Source organism: Peromyscus maniculatus, chromosome 5, assembly GCF_049852395.1.
Source record: "Peromyscus maniculatus bairdii isolate BWxNUB_F1_BW_parent chromosome 5, HU_Pman_BW_mat_3.1, whole genome shotgun sequence".
Taxonomy (NCBI): domain Eukaryota; kingdom Metazoa; phylum Chordata; class Mammalia; order Rodentia; family Cricetidae; genus Peromyscus; species Peromyscus maniculatus.
In genome coordinates this window covers 5980445-6004820 of record NC_134856.1, presented here as the reverse complement: position 1 = coordinate 6004820, position 24376 = coordinate 5980445, and the positions used below count along the sequence as shown (strand labels likewise).

The following is a 24376-nucleotide window of genomic DNA, read 5'->3' as shown; positions in this document are numbered from 1 at the left end:
CAGAGTACAATTTGCAGGAGTTGGAGTCACATTTTTCTTCTACCATATGGCTTGATGACTAAACATGGGTTGGTATATTTGTCAGCAAGAGCCTTTACCAGCTAAACTGTCTCACCAACACTGATTTCTTTTTTCAGCACATCTCTTTTTTGGTGACATATTCCACAGAATAATATTTCACTTGAAAGAAGGAGGTGGGGTTTCACAAGGATGGGAGAATAGCTCAATCTCAACAACACTTGTCTGGAAAGCATGAGGTCTTTCCTCTGGCTCCCAAGTGCCAATGTAAAAAGCCAGGTATGGTTAGACACCTTCACAATCTCAGAGGTGGGATGGCAGAGGAAGAGGACTCTGTGGATTGCTAGCCAGCCAATTCAGTCTATCAGTGAGCTTTAGGTTCATTGAGGAAGAGCAACTTTCTCAAAAATGAAAATGGGTAGAAATCGAAAAAGACACTTGATATGAATCTCAGACCTCCACAAAAATAAAAATATTAAAAAAAGAATTTACACGTGTGTGTTTACAAACAGACAATTAACAAATCTATAACTAAGAAGTAGATTGCAAGTTTATTAAAACAGAAGATGCTTAGTCTCATCACACATAGGTTATACTAATGATATACATTTATTTATCTGTCCACCAATTGTTTTTTCAGCTAATGTTAGTAACTTACTAACAGTAGGAATTAATGCTATTGATGAAATGGCTGTATAGCACAGAATAATCTTAAAAAATATCTATTCTATCGTTGACTACTTTTAAGTCCTGTCTCTAATTCTGCCAATGAGAAAGACCAAAGTTAATACTATCTTTTTTTTTTTTTTTTTTTTTTTTTTTTTTTTTTTTTTTTGGTTTTTCGAGACAGGGTTTCTCTGTGTAGCTTTGCGCCTTTCCTGGAACTCACTTGATAGCCCAGGTTGGCCTCGAACTCACAGAGATCCGCCTGGCTCTGCCTCCCGAGTGCTGGGATTAAAGGCGTGCGCCACCACCGCCCGGCAGTTAATACTATCTTACCCAATAAAAAAGTGCTCTATCTCTGTTTCTGGTTTACTTATAAGGCAAACAATAAGCCTTGCCTGGGACCAAATAGGCTTTTGAAGCCCTTCTGTTTTAATTTCAAGATTCTATTTCTATTTCAAGAGTCTTGAAATTTGAGATTAGTTAAATAGACATTTGCTAGTAAGAAATTCTAAATGTTCTATTTGGGTATAAATGGTTCAAAACCTACAGCAAGTTAGGTTATCGGAGCAGATTCCTAGGTAAAAGGAGACAATTGTGATTGAGAAACACATCTGCAAGGTCTTGTGTTTTGCTTGGAACATGTTATGAAATGTTTGGACTCCATTCCCTAATATATTGATACTATATTAAATACAAAACACCTTGACAAGTATCCCAGGAACACTACAGAAAGACACAACACACATCCTTTATTATGCTTTTCAAATCTGCTAGCACACTATCACGGACTCTAAGTAGAGAGCTATGACATTGCCATTCACAATATAAGTCATTCTCACTGTGTAGTCTGCAAATCGGCAGTACTAAATGCTTGGAAATGTGCTAGGCATCTAGACTCCCAGTTGTACTAAAGAACTATCAAAGCTTAGAATCTTAAGGTGAAGCTCAAAAGCTGCACTCCATGACCCTCCAAGGAATTCTGATAAGCATCCCAACCAGGAGATCAGTGTGCCATGTGAACAGTAACAGTGTTCTCACACCTGATAAACACCCTTACCAAAAACTTAAGCACTAAAAAGCTGGGGAGTTTATACGTGTGGTCAGATAATCATAAAGTTTACAGTTTATAGAAAAGTCAACTGCGAGATTTGCCTATCATCTCAAGAGACATACATCAATTCTTGTTATTCTTCTGTTTGGAAATCTTTTCATTTTTCTTACAAGTTTCTCATGAGGATATAGTTCAAAACCCCTCTGTATTCCCAAGGCCCTCCAGTAATTATGGAACCCTACCACTAAATTGTAAAGAATTGTGACCAGAGTAGTTAAATGTGCTTTATGGGATGGTAAATTCCACAGTAGATACAATATAGCTTTTGTGCTAATTATACTTTTTCTCTAAAGTTAATAGATAATAATACATTTGTGCATAACCTTTGAAAATACATACTGGCTAAAAAATCTGAACAAGAATTTTAAAAGCATTACTTTCCAAGTACACCTTCTTTCTGATTTACTTAACTTGTGGCTTCCCAGGCTGCACCAAAGATTCAATGACATTAGGTTCTTGATATCCGCTCCCTTCTGCCTGTGCTTTATAAGATACACCCATAATTTGGGGCTTTGAAATGACTAACACAAACAACCCTGAGCATTTTGCTTCTTGACAGTCTTCTTTTAACCTTGGGAAGTAGGTCCTCATATACTTCAATTTGTCAACAAGCGCAGCCAATGGTTGCTGGGGTGTAGTTCCTATTTCTCCAGATTCTTGTTCAGGGAACAAAAATGTGCCTTAGTACCATGGGAAGCAGGAACCATTTCATAACAGTCTTATAGTAAAAATGCTTTTCTTTCTACTTCTTAAATGAAAAACTGTTCAATAACCAGAAGGGACAAGTTAATGTCAACTTTGAGTTTGTGTCTGTCTTCTCCATTATTTTTGATCCTGGTCACATTCTAAAACAATGGAAAACATGTTGGGTCTAGGGATTATCATATGTGGGGTTTATTGACAACAAAAGACTGGCATGAAAGTCTCAAACCAAGTCACTAACCGGAAGTCTAATTCACTTATCTGCTTTCCTTATCAGAGAGCTAGTGAGGTAGAATACACACCACCGTCTGATAGCAGAAACAGCAACAACAATAGCAACAACAAAAGAAAGAAAATCTCATGCAGTCTTCAAAGACAATTTTAGTAACAGTGTCATGACCTTTCTATTTTAACCTAGATCTCCATTAATGGTATAGCGACTTTCCAACATAGATCACACCCTTCACAAAAAAATCTGGAAGTAACATAAAATTTACTTTAAGTATCAACATTAATAAATGATATCATCATACTCATGGAATAAGAATCTAGTGCTGTATATTATGGGTGGCACTAACAGATGAATAACAAAGTAAATGAAGGAATACAGAATTCAAGAAAGTGGGATTCTAAGGTTTTGCTGAAATTCAATTTCTCAGAACTTGAATTGCCTTGATTCTGAGCTTACAATATAAATAATTTCTCAGCCCCATTTTTGCAAAGATAATACAAGATTAATGATTTCTCAAGTTCTTAAGGAGACTTAAGATTTTGCACATACTTCACTCTGTGTGTATATATGGAAAGTTGCCTACTCTAGACACATAAGAGAATTCCCTTCAGGATAAAATTTATATTTCTGAGCAGGGAGACTGTGAGGCAAAGCAGCTATTTTTGTTGTCGTTCCAGACTCTACACATTTTTCTTTCTGATTTGGAAAGAAAACAACATTTTCTTTCCATCTTAGACTGTATATATCACACAAATCCACCCGCAAACACTCAGATATTACAACTTAGAGAAATAATCGATAAAGGAGACACAGAATGCGCATGTGTAAGAGAGAAGGGTGGAGGGAGGAGATCAGGGGAGGGAGGACTGTGTACAAGAGGGATAAAGTTAATTATAATCGTCAACTTCACACAACCTAGAAACATCCAAGAGGAAAACCTCAGTAAGGGATTGTTTAGATCAAGCTGGCCAGTAGACATGTTTGGTGAAGATTGTCTTGATTGCCTTACTTGCTGTGGGAAGATCCACCATGAATATAGGCCTGTACCCTTCCTTGGTTTGGGGACCTGGATTACAGATGAGAAGAAAAAGTTCATTGAGTAGTAAGCATGTGTGGCATGAGTTCTTGACTATTTATGTCATGTGACCAGCTGTCTCAAGTTTCTGCCTCTGTGGAATTCCTGCAGAGATGGAATGTAATCTGGAATTGTGAACGAAAATAAACCCTTTCTTCCCCAAGTTGCTTTTTGTCAGAGTAATTTTTTTCCACACCAGCGGGAATAAAAATAAGAAAAAAAGGTAAGAAATAAAAACTTTGTTTCCTACCAAGACTAAAAGGAAAATATTTTTGGAAGTAGCACTGTCCCTCAATTTATAAGGAAGTTAAAAACTAAGAATTGGTAGAAGGAATCTCTTGCAACTTTTTCTTTGTCACAGTTGAAAGAGTAATATATAAGCACCGACTTACTGCAAGATCCTTTGTACAAATCACTCATGCAAACAGCATGGTGGTGACATCTGAGCAACAATCCAGCCATTTGGTCAGACATTCAAAAGTTTTTAGCATTTCTTTGAAAACTTATTTTATACTTAGCAGTAATGTATTAGTGGAGATAATGAATTCCATTTCCCATCCCCGGAAAGGTATCTGGGGAAACGTGACTCGAGGAGCACCCTGAATAACTGAGGCCCCACAGACTGAAATGATTTGGATTTCACCTGAATGCAAACATTAAAATACAATTTCATAAGCTTTTGTGTAATGTGACTGACTGGGAAGCGAAAGAAGCCTTGCCTACCTTAAAAAGCAATTGTGATTTGCAACAAAGTACACAGGTATTTTGTACATGGCCTGTGTTCCTGCTGGAAACATAACGTTTGTTCTCCTAAAGAACAAGTTCTTCACAGCTCCATGGCCTATTTTCTGTACGGTCCTCAGTTACTTGGCAGTATTTTCTTGGCAAAATCAACTTTTTGTTCAAAGAATGGAGTGATAAGTATGTAAAAGAAATTAAATGGGGAAAAGGTCCCCAGTGTACTGCTCCTTCGCCGCAGTGATGATGGTGACAGTGGTAACCCTGATCATGGCACTATGGAGGCCCTGAATGTTTATATTTGCAAGACATTTGCTTGGGTATTTTGTAGGGGATATTGTCATTACTTCTGAACTAACAGCTATTGACTATCTGCTAAGTGTCTTTCCTGCATGTGCATTAGAAGTACACATTAACAATGAAGAATAAGTAACAGTAAAAGAATCTTACTTTAAATATAATAAATTGGATGTGTAAAGAAGATAAAAAGATATGCACACTTGAATGTTTAATGAGAAGCCTCCATGATATACAATTGACTCTCCAGAGCGAATTCTCCAGAGTGATTCTCTGATTCACTCTATATAATGCCTTTTAGCATTTCACGCTCTGTATTAAATCCTATTTTCATAACAAGAAATGTAAGTTATAGTCTGAAGATTTTTGATACCTTGTATCTGAGTGAACTGGCTAGCTTTATTTCATCTTGATACAAGTTAGGGTCATCTGATAAGAAGAAATATTAATCAAGAAATGCCTCCATAGGAGTGGCCTGTAGGCAAGTCTGTAGGACCTTTTTTTTTTATTGATAATTGATGTGGCATGGCCAAGATCATTGTGGGTAGTGCTTCCGATGTGCTATAGGTCCTTGAATGCTATAAGAAGGCAGATGAGCCAGCCATGAGTAACAAGACTGTAAGCATGATCTTTCAAACCTCTGCATCAGCTCCTGCCTCCAGGTTTCTTACTTATTTGAATTCCTTCCCTGACTTTCCTTAGTGATGGACTATAATGTGGAACTATATGCTGACATAAACCTTTTCCTACTGAGTTATTTTATTGTCATGGATTCATAATTACAGAACTGAAACCCAAACTAAGACACAGAATACAATTTGCATATTCAGGTCCATGTTCTGCTCATTGGTGAAGCCAAAAGAAAAATAATTAATTAGCTAATTAATCAATTAATATCACAGTGGATTTTATATTTCATTGCATAAGTCACAAATATGTTTTATAGAATGTAGACAATTAACTTATTTCCATGATTTCTGTAATATTCTTACATTAGATGGCAAAAATAAAATCTAATAAAAGACAGATGTAGTGGAGATGAGGGCCAAGGATATGGGGACAGGATGAAGTCAGGAGGGGTGTCAAGAAGAAAAAAAAAAAAACCTAAAGAAATTAGCCACAAAGGAAAGGAGAAATTTGAATGTCAAAAGCACATTGAAAGATCAATTTGACTCCTGTCTAGAGAACAGAGACATAACAGCTTTACAAGAAATTCCTTCTTTGTCATATTCCAGAATCTATTACCTTACCACTCTGAGAAACCATTTACATCCAAATAGCACTCAACAAACATGTCTCACATTTCTAGGAGACATTGACATTCTTTTCATCACTACATTCCTGGGTTGCTATGAGTTTTGGTAACTTTGTTATCAGTTTCATAAAAGCTCTGCATTCTGGTCATTGATGGTCAATGCCAAGCTTCTATCACCACACATCTAGGGCCAGAGCACAGAACAAAGCAAATATGTAAAACAGCCAGACTTAGGATAAGCCCTTTTCTGTTTGTCTGTTTACAAGTACTATCACAAGCTACAGGAAGCTTATGGTCAAATTCATATATTAAACATCAGTTAATGAATTGCAACTTGTAGAAAAGATAAGGCAAAACAGCATGAGGAAAGCTAAATTACACTCTAATGGTGGAAGAAAGATTAGATGTTAGAGCTTCTTATGTCAAATCCTTAGCCTATATGGAAACTTTCACAGGGAAGACCATAAACATTATTGAGTATGGGTTTGTTGTTTTACATAATACATAAAACTTATACAACATCATTAACAATGTTGTAGATTTAAACTATATATAAAAGGCAATAAAGAAACACAGAACTCATTAATCAAAGCATACCATGGTCAGGTAAGTAATATATATATATAATAAAATTATTCAAAGCAGCCTGCATTGATCTGTAGTAGGAATTGGGAAGTATACAAGGAAATGGCATGGATAAAAACTCTTTGCTAAAGATCATTTTGCTTTTCAAGAATCTGAGAAGGATACATAAGAGTATCTACAATCTTTGACTGACGTGGAATCAATAGAATTCAGCAAGGTGGGAGGTTTTGTGTGATTATGTGAACATGAGCTGTCACACAGAAAGGGCATGAAGAACAAAGTGTAGTAGATGAGCATCTATCGATGTCAGCAAAGAAAAAAAAAAGAGACCTTCAATTTAGCAAACTAGAAAGCTGAGTATTGGTAACAACTTGGACACATTGAGCCTGGATTCTTGTGCAGGTGAGTCTCAGATGAGACCTCAGTCATGGATGAAATTTTAGTTTTAGCCTTATAAATCACCTCAACAGAAAACCTTCTGACTAGACTGATGACTCATACAAACTAGGAAATTGTAAACGTGTGTTGTTACTAACCATGTGTTTTATGATCATTTTATAACAGAGGAAATAGTAATGAGTGTATATAAAGGTGCCATAGTCTCAAATATGCATGTCATGAAGCAGTCTGAGATGTAGTCTGAGACCTAGGTGAAAGGGCAAAAATGAGGTACTCGTTTTTTTGGAATATTAATTTATAAATAATAGCAGTGAAATGAAAACTGTGCTAAGATAAATAGAGGGTAGAGATTCTACTTGCCATAAAGGCAATGAATAGTAACTATTTGTTTTGAATTAGGAAGGAACTAATTCAAAGATTGTATCTTAAGCATTAATAAATGAGAGGATGATACACCATGCTGATGTTCAGATAAATCCACAGCAGAATGCTGGCCAAGAAATGGAGCCATGGTTAATTTCACACAATAACAATAAGTAATGTTTCAGAGTTTGGCAAAAATGGAAATTTTAAATACTGTATGCCCTGCAAATTATTACAGCCTTTCATATATCTTTTATTTTTGAAGGCCATTTTAAAGTAAAAGAGATTCGAATACCAAGAGGTAAATTCTCTTTCCACTGTTGTTTAACAATCCATGATTACAACACCAGTCTGGTTTCCAAGCTGAAGTTTTTAAGACTGGTCACTTTAGGGCAACATTAAAGCAAAAAGTAGTAAGAACATTCTTACACTCTTCAAGCACTTCTAAGCATAGCCTTGGATCCCACATTGCTAAGTATTCCCTTCTTTGCTTGGCTTCTAAAGTGATCAAAGCTCCGTAGTAAGTAAGGATCTATTGACAAAGCTACAAAGTCAAGCACAATCTTCGAATTAACAAGCAAGACCTTTCTGTTCAAAGTGAATGGCAAGCCTGAAGTGACAGGTTGTTCCATAAAACCTAGCACTTATCTCCATAGCTAGAAGTATTAGAGTTTCAAAATATCCTTTCTTATCACACACACACAAAAGAAAAAAAAATGTTTAATGCAGAGACTTTGAAATGTCTTCTGATCAAGTGTCTTTCATTCAATGGATGTGACATAGAAGCCCCCGTTGAGTATAGAAAACAATCATACAGCTTTAAACTCATCCACCTGCTTATACACTTACATATCGTGCTGATGTTCATGTCTACTGGATTACTTAGGCACAGGAATGGAAGGATGAGTTTGCAGTGATTTCTGCTTTTCGAGAATCGGTCTTTAAGCAGAACTCATTCAGTCATGCTAACTCCCTGGTTCAGGGACTCAGGTAGACACATTATGTGCTTATTTAAGCCTTGGACCTGGAGAGACAGCTCAGTAAGTAAAATGCCTGCCGCAAAAGCATGTGGATTCAAGTTACAATCTACAGCATTCACATAAAGAAAATTAAAAATGAATTCTGGTCTTTATGATCATGGGATTTAGTTAATATTCTATCATGTAAATCTGAAACAGTCTTTTGGGTGATATTTCACATGATTTCTGTGTAATGGAAATATCACAATTTATGTTATAGTGGTCCTTCATGTCTTTGGCAAGCATCAAGGATGTGGGTTATCATTCTGTCCAGCCTATGAAACACTTGAAGGCTGGCACAGTTTAAAAAACAAACAAAACAAACAAACAAAAAAAACATTTATTCAAAGTGTTTTAACTTGGCATATACCAAAAATAGTGGTAGTTGCAGGATATATTCCTTTCCAAAACATCATAATGCCAGCAGTCTACTATAGGTGCATAATGAATCAATATTAATTAACTTTAAATCTATAGACACACATATTTATATCCAGTTTATTCTTCTTTTAATCCCTTTGATTATGCTGAAGACAGCATGCCAATTCTGCTCTAGTTTACATGCACAATGTTCCTGATACCTTCTAAAATCCTCTAATACATTAAGGAATCCTGACGCTTAGAATAACAACTTTAGTCAACAGTAGTGACTATAATAAGTGGCTGACAAATTTACATGTACATATATCTCACATTGTAATTATTATTTGTCTGATATGTTTTGCAAATGATATTACTAGGGAGATAAAGTTTGTTCCAAAAATCATAATGAAAATCACATATAAATGCATGTTTTTCTTAGCATGATGTGGTTCAAGCTAGTTAGTGACATTCTTGGTACTGGACATAAATCCTGAAAGTGGATCTCATGGGACTAGAGGTGGATTAGGTAGAGGTATTCTCTATTAGGGAGCTTGCAAGGATTTGCAATAAGTCCTGGTGACTCTAGAGAATAAACTGTTAACCATTGTTTATCTGCAAACTACACATTTATCTCTGTGGCTTCACTGTCTAGTTTATCAATGTTTATGATATACATTTGACTATAACAATTGGAGAAAACAGAGCAGTTGGATGTGGAATAACAGCAAAAAGAAACTGTAAAACAGAAGAGTAGAAAGTAATTTTTTCCTTCCAAAAAATGGTAGTTTTAGTAAGTGAATTTCTTCAGGAAAACAGTGAGGTGATATTGAAGCAGGTTAGAGACCTGTAGAGTATTGCAGTGGTGTGAATACATGGCATTATCATCAGTTTAACTAAGACAGGGCTGGACCTTAGCATGAACATTCCTATCAAGTAACATTGAACTATATAATAAAATTCCATCCTAGAGAAATATTATAAAAGTCACCTTTCAGAGCAAGAACAAAAAAAAGGGCTGGTGATAGTGACAATTAACATGATAAAGAAATAAAACAATAAATTATAGGAAGAAAACCAGACATAAAAACATTCATATTCATGAGTCTTACTGAAGCACAAAGCAGACTAAACTTATCTACACTGGTAGAGAGAGAACACAGCTATTATTAAAAGAACAGAGAGTGTGCTCTTGAACATTGTAAGGGAGTTTTGATGGAATCTGGATGCAGACATCCACGGCTAGGCCCTGGGTAGAGCGCTGGGAGTCTAATTAGTGAGAAAGAGGAGGGTTTATATGAGCGAGAATTGTTGAAACCAAGGTTGGATAAAGCACAGGGACAAATAACCAAGCGAATGGAAACACATGAACTATGAACCAAAGGCTGAGGGGCCCCCAACTGGATCAGGCCCTCTGAATAGGTGAGACAGTCGATTGGCTTGATCTGTTTGGGAGGCATCTAGGCAATGGTACCAGGTCCTGGGCTCGTTGCATGAGTTAGCTGTTTGAAACCTGGGACTTATGCAGGGACGCTTGGTTCAATCTGGGAGGAGGGGACTGGACCTGCCTGGACTGAGTCTATCAGGTCCATGCCAGTCCTCAGGGGAGACCTTGATCTGGAGGAGGTTGGAATGGGGGGTGGGCTGGGGGGAAGAGGAGGGTGGCAGGAAGGGAGAGAACAAGGGAATCTGTAGCTATTATGTAGAACTGAATAGTATTGTAAAATTAAAAAAAAAAATAAAGGATAAAAAGAAGGGAGTTTTGAAGATTGGTGCCATTATGACTTTCTGTTTGGATGCTAGTCTCACAAACCTGTTCAGCTTCGGTGTTAAGATACATGTGTTTGAAGCCGGGCGGTGGTGGCGCACGCCTTTAATCCCAGCACTCAGGAGGCAGAGGCAGGCGGATCTCTGTGAGTTCGAGGCCAGCCTGGACTACCAAGTGAGTCCCAGGAAAGGCGCAAAGCTACACAGGGAAACCCTGTCTCGAAAAAAACCAAAAAAAAAAAAAAAAAAAAAAAAAAAAAAAAAAAAAAAAAAGATACATGTGTTTGACTGGATTGATATTATACCTGAATGCTGAATTTAAAGGAATATATGGAGGACAAAAATAAATAAATAAACAAAAATGTAGAAAAACCTGAAGAAGAGCAAGAGCCACAGCCAATGTTATTAATATTTACAAAATTTAAGCTACCAGTACAGTTTGTGCTAATTCAGGGGAATGAGAGAGTAAGGCACTATGCATACACATGATTCTACTTGCTTGGAGAAGGACCACATAACAGAACAAGAGTCCCACAGAGTATGTGTCGAGATTATATTGCTGAATGAACAGCTCTGAGGTCAAACACTGGCCCTTACCTTTTATTTAATTTTACATTATAACTTGTTACTATCCATAAACGTGTTGGACATGTTTGATATTTGACATTGTCACCTAATAACATAAGAAACTCCAGTAATTACACAGGAATGGCTTTCTCCTTTTTTATTTTCAGAGAAAGAAGAAAAGAGAATCCTAGGGTAATTATCATTATTCAGAGTACTCTGTCAAGGAGAGAAAAAAGGACACCAAAGACATATCCAGGAATGAGTGTTGCTCTTTGTTTTTAGTCTTTTTTTTTTTTTTTTTTTTTTTTTGGTTTTTCGAGACAGGGTTTCTCTGTGTAGCTTTGCGCCTTTCCTGGAACTCACTTGGTAGCCCAGGCTGGCCTCGAACTCACAGAGATCCGCCTGGCTCTGCCTCCCGAGTGCTGGAATTAAAGGCGTGCGCCACCACCGCCCGGCTGTTTTTAGTCTTTATAATCTAGTTTTGTCTTTCGTAGTACGCTTATAAAGTACAAAGTACAGAAAAAAATGGTAGTTTATCTTCCCTTTATTAATAACATCTGTGAATAAAAAATGAATGGAAGATGGAAACTGTAGTCTGCATGAAAAACTGAGAATATTTGAGGTAGGCATATTCCTTTTTTTTTTTTTTTTTTTGGTTTTTTCGAGACAGGGTTTCTCTGTATAGCTTTGCGCCTTTCCTGGAACTCACTTGGTAGCCCAGGCTGGCCTCGAACTCACAGAGATCCGCCTGCCTCTGCCTCCCGAGTGCTGGGATTAAAGGCGTGCGCCACCACCGCCCGGCGGCATATTCCTTTTAAAAGCCCAGTGGAAACGATAACCCAGGCTCACTGCAATACTAAGTTCTCCAAGTATTTACTTTTTGGCTTGTTGTTTTCATGTGTGTAGCAGCAGGTAACAGATGAAGGAAATTTTTCTTTGGTCTTGCTATGAAGATATGTGATGCATACAGCTGTGTTCCTATCATGTCTAAATCCAATGAACTGGACCTTCTCCTAGGAAGACACAAGTAGTGTTTAAAGTCCTTTGTTCTTCCCAATGTCACAAATGTGAAGCCAAGCTTATTTCTCTTTTCAGTTAGAATATCTATCTATCTATCTATCTATCTATCTATCTATCTATCTATCTATCTATACTATATAATACATAATAGAACACATATGCATTCTAACTTATAAAATAACTTACTCTGAAGACAACATGTCAATTCTATTCTAGTTTACATGCACAGTGTTTCTGATACCTTCTTATATCCTCTTATATATTAAGGAATCCTAAAGCTTAGAAATATCATCAATAGTGACTATAATAAGTGGCTGACAAATTTACATGTACATATATCTCACATTGTAATTATTATTTGTCTGATATGTTTTGCAAATGATATTACTAGGGAGATAAAGTTTGTTCCAAAAATCATAATGAAAATCATATATAAATGCATGTTTTTCTTAGCATGATGTGGTTCATGCTAGTTAGTGACATTCTTGGTACTGGACATAAATCCTGAAGGTGGATCTCATGGGACTAGAGGTAGATTAGGTATTCTCTGTTAGGGAGCTTGCAAGGATTTGCAATAAGGCCTGGTGACTCTAGAGAATAAACTGTTAACCATTGTTTATCTGCAAACCACACATTTATTTCTGTGGCTTCACTGTCTAGTTTATCAACGTTTATGATATACATTTGACTATAACAATTGGAGAAAACAGAGCAGTTGGATGTGGAATATCAGCAAAAAGAAACTGTAAGACAGAAGAGTAGAAAGTAATTTTTTCCTTCCAAAAAATGGTAGTTTTAGTAAGTGAATTTCTTCAGGAAAACAGTGAGATGTTTTTGAAGCAGGTTAGAGATCTGTAGAGTACCGCAGTGGTGTGAATACATGGGGTCATCATCAGTTTAACTAAGACAGGGCTGGACCTTAGCATGAACATTCCTACCAAGTAACATTGAACTATATAATAAAATTCCATCCTAGAGAAATATTATAAAAGTCACCTTTCAGAGCAAGAACAAAAAAAGGGGCTGGTGATAGTGACAATTAACATGATAAAGAAATAAAACAATAAATTATAGGAAGAAAACCAGACATAAAAACATTCATATTCATGAGTCTTACTGAAGCACAAAGCAGACTAAACTTATCTGCAAAATTGTCAAAGTGAAAATATCTATTTCTTCTGAGTGTTTACAGGGAGAGGAGTCCCACCAACTTTGCTATAACTGAAAAAGTTATAACCATTTTGCAAGGCATATTTGAAATCTCTTACAGCGCTGTGTGTCATCTTACCATTTGACCTAGTACTCTCATACCCAGGAGTGATTAGTAATTTATATCTAAACAAAATTTAATGGAAATGCATGTATAAGAAGAGATGGGTACCTATATGTTTATAATAGGTTTATGTATCATCATAACAAAAGACCTGGAAGCAATCAGACTTTCTTCCCAAAGTAATATGAAAACTGCTGACAGATACCATGGAAAAAATATTTAATCACAAGAAGTAATAATCTGTCTAGTCAAATAAAAGAATGATTGAATATTAATGAAAATTACTATGTAAAATGTCCACATTAATATGATTCCTTGCACAGGACATTGTAGGACAAAAAACCTCAAACCTTAAATAGTTGGGCAGATGAATTGAGGAAGAAACTTGTTATGCTGGTTTGGCTCAGTTTTCTCAATTGCAAAAAAGGCTGTAGTAGTTATTAAATAAAGGCAAGTTTATAGTGGTTAGAATAGAATTGGGTACCACTTTTTAATATCAATTATTATTCAGTTGTAAAGTAGTTATTTGTTATCCAGGCCTTAAACTGGTAATATTGCTTTTGATTTCAGAAGTAATAGCACACATATTTAATACTTATTGTGAAAGCTTTAACTGTTTCAAAAAACTTTTATTTTTATTTCATGTATATATCTGTTTGCATGCATGTATATATGTGCACCACGTGCCTACCTAGTGTCTGCAGAGGCAGGAAGAGGACACTGAATCTCTTTGAACTGGAGATACAAATAGTGAGGAACCACTGTTTCAGTGCTAGGAGCCAAAGCCAGCATTGTTTTGGCAACTGCTCTTCACTTCACTCCAGCCCCCAAAGTCTTTAACTTTATTTGTTGATCTCCCCTAGTGACCACAATGTCTTTTCTGAACTCATCCTATACATGGTATTTGTAAAGAATCACAATAGGTAGACAATGATAAGATCTGAAGGGTCTGACATGGGTATGAAGGCTCCTTTTGTTGCTCCTAGCAAAATGAAACTGAATAAAATCCTCTCCAGTAATGGCACAAGTGTGATTCTGTTGGTGCTGAGTCCAGAAACAAAAGATGAAACTCCATCCTAACAGAATGAGAAATGCATCTGAGTGCATACATTACCCAGGATCCATATGGTCCCATTCACTGCCTTATGGAGCAACTATATTTTGTCTTTTGTCAGGAAATCTAAATATATATAGTAAAAAGACATATAGCATATTTTAAATCTCTTTATCCATGGATCTACATAGATAACTTTATTTTTTGTTCATTTAATGGCCTGAATATCTTCTCTACTATTCTTATCTAGTCACCTTTGTGTTTATCTATGCATGTTGCACCCTATCATTTAAACTAATAACATCATTTTTTCTACATGAAGTTTCTGTGAAAGAAGACCATAAAATCATGTCTGAAAACTATAAAAGTGTGATTGCTAATCACCCTAAGACTAAAAACACTTGGACCTATATTTTTAGCAAAATTAGATCAAAATTTTGTATCAAATTGAAAGAAATAATATCTGCTTATATCCACAAAGAATCTAGGAAACTTCTATTACCGTGAGATGCAAGATTCTGGGGAAAGTATGTCAAAAATATATTGACAATGTTGCCCGATGCTCATTTTCAGCCAAGATTTGAGAATTTCACAGATATATGCTTTATAGTTGCCCTGACATGCAGCTGACTCATTTCCCTTCCAGACACATTTGGGGAAAAGCTGACTCTTTGAGCTGTCCTTCTCCAAATCCTCTTAATTCATGAATTTTTGGAATCCTTGTGGAACAAATAAAAATAATCCTGCAAAACACTGTGTGTGACCATGCCAGTTCATAGAACTAGAGACATACACACACACACACACACACACACACACTACCTTAATACCATTTGTCTGTAGGATCAATATACATGTTGTATCTTGTAATACAAAATTCTATCTAAGGAGAAAGAGTCAATGATGCATTTAAGGAGACAGCTCAGTGAATAAGAGTATCCTCTACCTTTCAGAGGAACAGAGTTCAGCTTCCAGCACCCAACCTCAAGGGACCTGATATCTTCTGTACATACGTAGCACACAATCACATAGGTACATACACATACACAAATAATATTTAATTTTTAATTGGCAAATAAATAAGTAAAGATAAAAGAGCTCCAAAAGACAATCAGATTCATAGGATTGTCAAAGTTGTCAAACTAGTACCTGTGTTGTTAAACTCCTCTCCATGTTATCAATTTTTATGAAAAATTTCTGATTCTATGACAAGTACAGGTTTGCTGATTTCACTATTGCAAGAACCAACAAAGATTCAGCAGGGGTCTTCTGTCCTTTAGAAGGCTCATGGTGGACCTACATGAAGGTCTAGCCATAGAAAGTTTCTCCAAGGATGGCAAATTGGGGAATAATTTGGTAAACTAACATTTTGAGAACCAGTGTGTCACTGAATCAAATTTATATTTCCAAGGCTTTTGGAGAATCAACATTAAGATAATGTCAGTAGTGACATTAGGATTGTTTTTTCTAAACAAGTCACTGCAAGCAATTTTTCTATGAAATACAGAATAAAAGTCACTTAAATCCATAGTTTGTGCTTTATTATGCATTATGGGCTGAGGTTTGAACCATGGAATTTAAAAACTAAAAAGATTAGTGGTAGGAGTTGACCAATGTAAGATAAAAATTAGTAAGAAACATTCTAGAGATAACATTAAAAATGAATTGTATGCTTGTCCTCTCCAGTTTTTTAAACTTGTAATATAATTCAGGCAGTTCAGAAAGACTGTTGAAGAAAAGAATGATGATTTAAGATATCTATACTATGACATTTACATAAATAAACCATGTTTAATCTCTCATCATTTTTCAGCAAGCTTGGTTTCATTGGCCATGTAGAAATAGCCTAATGGCTCTTGAAAACCTAGTTAGTGTGTTTTAGTCACCTACAGTTATAGTGAAACGTCATCTACATCTTACATGCTATAATAAGTTCTAAACCTTGAACCACTGTGGGACAGCTCTTAAAAAAGAAAAAAAATCCCTTAGAAATTTACTTCAGATAGAATATATTTAAGTTATGTTTTATGTGTGTATACATATAGGTTTGCTGATATACTTGTGGATGTTGCAAATTCTGCTTGCAATTGAATCTGTGTGTGTGTGTGTGTGTGTGTGTGTGTGTGTGTGTGTGTGTGTGTGTACATGTATTAACCATCTCTACATCCTTAATGAAGATTTAGCTTCTTTATGCAAAATAGAGATGATGGACTGTTCACCCTGTCCTAAGGTTTTGAAACTTCAGCTGTTATTGGCATTCACATCAGGTACGACAGCTGGATATCTTTTGAAATTGTTTATTCCAATCCTCATGATTTTCTACTCATGTTTTCCTAAAGAATTTCAATTTCGTTCATCTCTCTGAATCAAAGCTGGCAAAAAATATAATCATATCTATCAAGGATATGTTTTCCCCTTTCTCACTTTGCATATTTCTTGGGGAAAAAAACAATGCTTCCAAATTCTTTTTAAATATTACCCAAAGAGAGAAAGAGAGCACAAAAGCAAGTTAAAAACTAAGGATTATAAAAGGAGTGTGTCAAACTTAAGACAGTTTGTCAAGACACAGCATCCTTTGATGTTTGAAGCATATGTGACATTTAATCTTTCTTTAATTAGAAAAAAAGAGTGTGAAACTGAATCTCTTCAATTATTGCCTTGTACATATTCTGTATTTGGGGCTATAATATGTACTGGGCAATGACAGAATACCATCCTAATTCATGTAAGATGCAGTCATCATAATTTGAAATTCACTTCTTAGAAATGGCAAATTTCTCTATTTAGCTGCATGCTAATATAACATGTGGCCTTGCATAGAAACAAAATATATTACCTTTAGTTATTTTAAGGCTTTTATTGAGTGAAGTTACTGTTCTGATACAGACTATTTTTGAAAACAATGAATCCTATGATCATATAAATGTCTGAATCACTATAAGAGCATAAAATAGTAAAAATATAAAATTATGTTAATATTTTAAAGGCCAGAATAACAATACAAGCTCAACCTAATTTCAGAATTTCTCAAATATGTTAAACTTTTTGCATTAAACCTATTTTTGTATTCTCTTCTTTTTGTGAGAAGTGTTTTTCTTTCTTTTTTTCTTTCTCTCTCTCTCTTGCTGTGAGATGTCTTCTTAGCTGTGGTATATCTTTCTGTATGCTGTGAATATATGTTACTCCCATTGGCTAATAAATGAAGCTGCATTAGCCTATGGCAGGGCAGGATAGAGTCAGGCAGGAAAATCCAAGAGAGATAGTGAAAGGAGAATGGAGAATAAGGGGAGACATCAATAAGCCAGTCAAGGAGCAACATGTAATGGGACACAGGTAAAGCCATAGAACACATGGTGATACATAGATTAATAGTAATGGATTGAGTTAAGTTATACAAGCCAGGTAGCAAGAAGCCTGGGCCATACAGTTTGTGATTAGCAAGCCTCTGAGTGATTATTTTATAAACTGCTACCAGACCGTGGGGACAGGTAGAACTTGACAAACTTCAGGCTATACTCTTCCCTTCTATCTTATTAATTAATTAATTTATTTATATGTATTAGCGTTTTGCCTGTATGCATGTCTGTGTGAAGGTGTCAGATCCCCTGCAACTGGAGTTATAGACAGTTGTGAGGTGCAATATGAGTGCTGGTAATTGAACTTGGGTCCTCTGGAGAGCATCCAGTGTTCTTAACCACTGAGCCACCTTTTCAACTTCTCTCTTTTTATTTATTTATTTATTTATTTATTTATTTATTTATTTATTTATTTATTTATTTATTATTTTTTTATTTATTTTGAGATCAAAGAGACAGCAAAGGATCAGGCTGTTTGTTGTGAGACTGTCTTCTAGTAAGGCTACTTTTAATACAGATATTAAAATATTGCTATCTATCTACTATATAGCAAGACTAAAATAAATATAGATACTGTGACATTGTGTCCATTCCTGTCTTCTGACTGAATAATTCAATGTAGAAGTTATTAGACTTGGCTGTCAAAGACAGGGAGGTAGAGGAAGTTTTCAAGAGGAGATGCACAATAGTATGCAAAAATAGAGTGCTTAAAACAGAAAACTAGAAATAAAGTATCTAAGGATTAGTGAATTATTTGATTAAAAATACATAGATAATTTTTAAAGGACTTGGGTTTCTTATGGTTGAGGATATTGAAAATGAGAAAAAGAACCACTCTTGGATTCCTTTTGAGTTGACATGAAGGACAGAAACTTATATGGTGTCCAATGGACACAGTTTGTACTAGATCCCAAGAGCTCCCATGACAAACTACCCTAAATTAGCTAGCCTAAAACAACAGAATTGCCTTTTCACCAAGATGGGGCCGAAAGTGAAGAAGGAAGCTCCTGCCCCTCCCAAAGCCGAAGCCAAAGCGAAGGCCTTGAAAGTCAAGAAGGCAGTGCTGAAAGGCATCCATAGCCACAAAAAGAAGATCCACACATCACCCATGTTCCAGTGGCCCAAGACCCTGTGGCTCCAGATGCAGCCCAAATATCCTCAAAAGAGCTCGCCCAGAAGAAACAAGCTTGACCACTATGCCATCAGCAAATTCTCCCTGACCACTGAGTCAGCCATGAGGAAAATATAAGACAACAACACACTTATGTTCATTGTGGATGTCAAGACCAACAAGCACCAGATCAAACAGGCTGTAAAGAAACTCTATGACATTGATGTGGACAAAGTCATAAGGACTGATGGAGAGAAGAAGGCATATGTTGGGTTGGCTCCTATGATACTCTTGATGTTGTCAACAAAATTGGGATCATCTAAACTGAGTCCAGCTGACTAATTCTAAATATACTTTTTCACCTTAAATAAATAAATAAATAAATAAATAAATAAATAAATAAATAAAATACCCAGAATTTTACTTTTATATATTTCCTGAATCTGAAATCATAGTGTCCATAGGATCACTATGGGAGCACCCACCATACCCTTTTTAGCTAGTTCTTGGCTTCTGATAGCACAACTCATGTTTTTTCCTTTGGCTATATATGGTTTTCAGTAATTGCATTTTTGCATCGTTTTATGTAACTATACAGATAGTTGTATTTATATGCAACCACATATGATATGAACTACACTAATCATATGCAGAACTTTTTTCTTTCCAAATAAACTCACTCTCTAAAGTTCTGAGTAGATAAGTACATAGAAGATTTTTAGGGACACAATTCAACCCTGTATAGATGAGTAATGTGTGTGTGTGTGTGTGTGTGTGTGTGTGTGTGTGTGTGTGTGTGTGTGTTTAAGCATATACATATCCTCAATAAATTCTTCAGATTCTCCTTGTTCATGAAGTTTTGAGAATAGTGACTCCCTAACAATAAATAATAAAACTACTACCTAGATTTTGGCACATCAGTCTAATTCCTTTTAAATGGCATTAGATTTCTTTGTATAAATATCTAATTCTATGACTGAGTTAAACATGCAAACTGAGTTTCAAATACTTTGTTGACCCTGAAGGTAAAACTTTGCCCAACGAATAATGGGATCAGCTTCTTATCATACCAGGTTCTTGTTGATGATAATCTGAGCATCATCATAAATACTTTAAATAGTTGTAATAACATACTACATAAAAAGTAAATCTAAATCTCCAAACCAATATAAGTAAATTTATAAATAAAGAAATTGAAACAGGAAAATGTTCTACCTAAGAAATGTCATAGAATGAGAGAACTGAGAAAATCCATGATTGCATTTCATCATGCTAATAATTAATTTAATCATGAAACTTACTGATGTTAAAATTTGGTCTTCATCCTCTGATGAGAAATAAGATATTCATGAAGGCTCATTTTATCAAGCACAAAGACAAAAATGAATAGACTTATACAGTAAACACACGCATATACCTCCTCAGTAGAGTGATCAAAGTTATTGTCACCAATAATGGAATAACTAGAGCACCTCACACAAGTCTGTATTGCTTTGTCTTGGAAAGCATTGTCAAAAGGCACATTCTGAATTCAGCCGAGGAAATAACTGACAAACTTTCAGAATGGTTATGAATTTTTTTTCTGTATTTGTCAAGTATACAGATGATGGCAGGGAAGAGAAGGCTGCCGAAAACTGAACTATGAGAGTAACGGGCTCTCATACATGCTTGGTCCCAGAGAGGGTCCTCTTTACCACAAATGGGCATGATTTGGACAGTTGAAATACTCTGATACTCCTGCTCTAACAGCAAAAGTATGTTCATATTCAGCCCCTGAACTTGGTGGTGGTGCTGTGATATATAATGAACTTTATATGATGAGGACTTACTCAGCAGAGGGTGAGATGAAGCATCAACACTTTGCTCTCTGGTAGTTTGGGAAAGATGTGTAGATGATACCTACCCCTTTCTCATAAGACTTAATCTATTTAAAATAAAAGATAATAATAATCACTGAGAAGTGTATGTGTTTTACATTGGCCTCCCTTAAAAAAGAAGTCTTAAATCTTTAGCATAAAAGGGCACTTTTACAAACACTCATAATGTTAATGTTAAAGAAAAAAAAACAAATGAAAACAAAGATTTTTTTTAGTTAGAAAGCATCTGAATAACTTAGCAGTTTTAACTTTTTCTTTAAACTATGCCACTGTTCAGTTCCATATTGTATCCAGATTTCCATTATTTCTTATGTGGGAAGACCCTGGAAATCAGTGGGTTCAACTTTTTAAAAAACTTGGTTTTTAAAAAAACAAGTTATTTTGTAAACATTTCATGAGGTTTCAATTATTTTTTGGGGGTGGGAAGTACATTCTCACTCTGCTCCCACCATCAGCAAAAGCAGAGTCCACTCAAGCCATTTTCCTTTGTCTTTATGTCTAATGCATTAGCAGCACTTGGGCTCCTTTCTCTCACCACAGGGATCTTAGTGAATGTTTACTGCTGTTTGACTTCCTCTGTGATGTATTAGTCTTACATTTTATACATTGGTAACTGTGTAATATCTCACTCAAACTTTTTTTTGCAACTTTCTTGTCACATCCTCAATTTAATTTGCAAAGTATGCTGACCTCAAAAGCTCTCTCACCTTACAAGAACATTAACTAGATAAATATGCAACATAATCATTGCTCTCATACAAATAAAATTCTCTAGAGATATTATCAGAGATCAGTAGAGCATGATGGTTAAACCCATGGAGGATAGCAACAGATGGTTAAACTTAAATCTAAGCACCTTAATTTAATATCTAGCTTTATATTAGCAACTTTTTTTCCTGTTTTCTGATTAAAACCAACACAGACTAGGGAAACTTATCTCTGTACTAAAATCACAGTACTATTGCAGATATTAAAAGGATTTAACACACACGTCAAGCTGGGGTAACTTTTCAATGCACATTGTTCACTGTTAGAGCAGTCCTAGGCTGCAATGAAACTGAAATGACCTCTAGTGTTATGTAATCTATAGCTGCATCAACAGTAATGAAACAATGACCCACAGCTCAAATTCTACCTGCTGTCATGTCCCTTTAGCACTTTTTGACTAACATGCCATTTTAAACAAAAATAATCTTCATTCGAACATGTAAATTCATAGACTAATTGTCATTGAACAAGTTTACATTGATCATGGTGTTCACCATGCTTTCATCAATTTATTGAATGATATTGTTAACAGTAAATCATGGGTTGGTTATAAAGAAACTAGTTTTTATTGGATATCAGTACTGGATATCAAAGTGCCACACAGTTAGCACTTTGGTGGTTGACATTCTCTAAGCACACTCCTGCTAGAATTTACTGTGTGTACTCGGCAGATGAAGTGGCCTAAAATGGTAACTTTGTCACTCTCACAATGGAAATCAAATTTGGAACTTAATAACTCCAGAATCAATTCATAAAGCAAATAGGAAGTTTGCTGCATGTACCTCAATCCAGATTTAGACTTACATTCAGAGTTAAAACATCCCTACCACAATATACAACATCATTAGGATGTATACTGACTAGTTGAAGTAATAAATACAGGCAAAACTTAACTTAAAAAGTAACTTCAGTTTCCACTGTTAAAATAAGACACACACAGCTTTGCTATAGAAGCAAATTATCATCAAGTTCTGAAATTCTCTGTAGAATATAAAAGAAGCAGGTCTCCAGCTTCCAAGTAAGATATTTCTAAATTAATGTGGCTTCCATTTGGACATATATATATACATATAGTGTGTGTGTGTGTGTGTATGCAATTTTGGAACATCACATCACATTCATTTCAGTTTAATATCAGTAAATTTCTCAATTAGAATTTTATTTTTTCACTTCCTGATCAATGAAATCCCTCAGTTCTCGCTGGCATTACTCAGGGTGCACGGGTGCAGTGCTGGCATTTTTGCAGTACCAAAGGAAGAAAATGAAAGAAGAAGGAAGCAAGGGAAGAGACACTATGAGAGAGAACAGTGGTAAGAGTTAGAGAACGGAAACAGTAGATGACCTTCATCCCACGAGTCACCTTCATGAGAAATGAAAGGAATATTTCACACTTGAGTAAAGAATAGCACAGCTGCATCTGCTTCCTTTAGCCAAAGAAGTTAGCATCTAACAAAAACCAGATACCCATTGCTTAATATCAATACATGTAAGAATGTACAAATGTAATGTGGGGATTGCATTAATACAAATTATTTCACCACCACCAAAGCACCAATAATGGTACATACAAACTCTTAAAGCATTCCTTTACCTTGTATTTAAGCATGGGAATCATTAGTAGCAATACAACTAGGCCATAATTTAACCTTTTAAAATTTCACAATCAATCCCTGAATAAAGAGTGATACAAACCTGCACTGGTAATTTCAACAAAGTCTCTGTGAATTTGGGGAGATTTGTTACATATTAAGGATTTAAACATTCATGCGCATATGTACAGTATGTATATTTGAGGGAAAGTATACATGTATGTGTGTATAATGATTACTTAAGTCTATCCCTTTAGAAGAAAACATGATAAGACACACACACACACATTTGGGGAGAGAGAGAGAGAGAGAGAGAGTAGAGAGAGAGAGAGAGATACACATGCCATTCTGTAGCAAATAACACCTTTTATAACTTTTCATCAATAAATTAACTTTGAAATTTGTATACATATCTGGACTTTTATTCTCTAGCATATTTATCAGGCAGGTGACACACATGCACAGAAGGGCATCCTCTGATACATTTATAGCCAACATATACAGTGTTGGCCTTAAGAAAAGGAAACAGTAGCATGGGACTGTCACAGTTTCCCTGTTCACTGTATATCACTAATTAAGCACACTCTGTGTTCTGAAGGTGCTGATAATTCTGTTTTTAGGAACTGTCTTACTAAAATCTAGATAAAAAGACAAATGGGGTAAGTTTCTTGACCCAAAGGAGTAGATCAAAGAAGTTGTAAAAGGAAAAGAAAAATCACCTTGCATTTCTCACTTCCTGCTTGTACTTCGGAATTTAAACGATGTGCAGAGATGGGGATGTTTCTGCTTGTTTGTGTGCTTTATTTTTATAGTGGTGCTGATGGAGGAGAGGTACATTATGGCCAGGAATTCATAAAAGTTTCCCCCAAGAAAATGTGTCATTTTGGCCATCTATAGAGCAAACCATTCAGTTTTGATGAGCAGAAAAAATAAATAAAAATAGGATTCCTCTTATAAGAAGTAGATAAAATGGATTCCTGGCAGAAGAAATATATGGGTAAGAGATGAAGAGCTAAAATCAGTTCTGATTTGCTGCTGAAATAGGTGTTTCTACCCAAGTTTTATTATAGGCTAGTATGGCACAGGAGATCAAATGAAAATAAAGCCATCAAAACCTCCCTGACTAAGGAGCTTGGGTATTTTTATTCAGTGAAGGAAAACACACACACACACA

General features: G+C 35.6%; 1 protein-coding gene and 1 pseudogene across 5 annotated transcripts in view; one reads left to right on the top strand and one right to left on the bottom strand.

Annotated features, from left to right (window-relative positions):
• Cdh8 (cadherin 8) overlaps nucleotides 1-24376 on the bottom strand; it is a 393789-nt gene that overhangs the window by 233075 nt on the left and 136338 nt on the right. The window lies entirely within an intron of this gene.
• Nucleotides 18837-19324, top strand: LOC102907129 (large ribosomal subunit protein uL23 pseudogene; annotated as a pseudogene).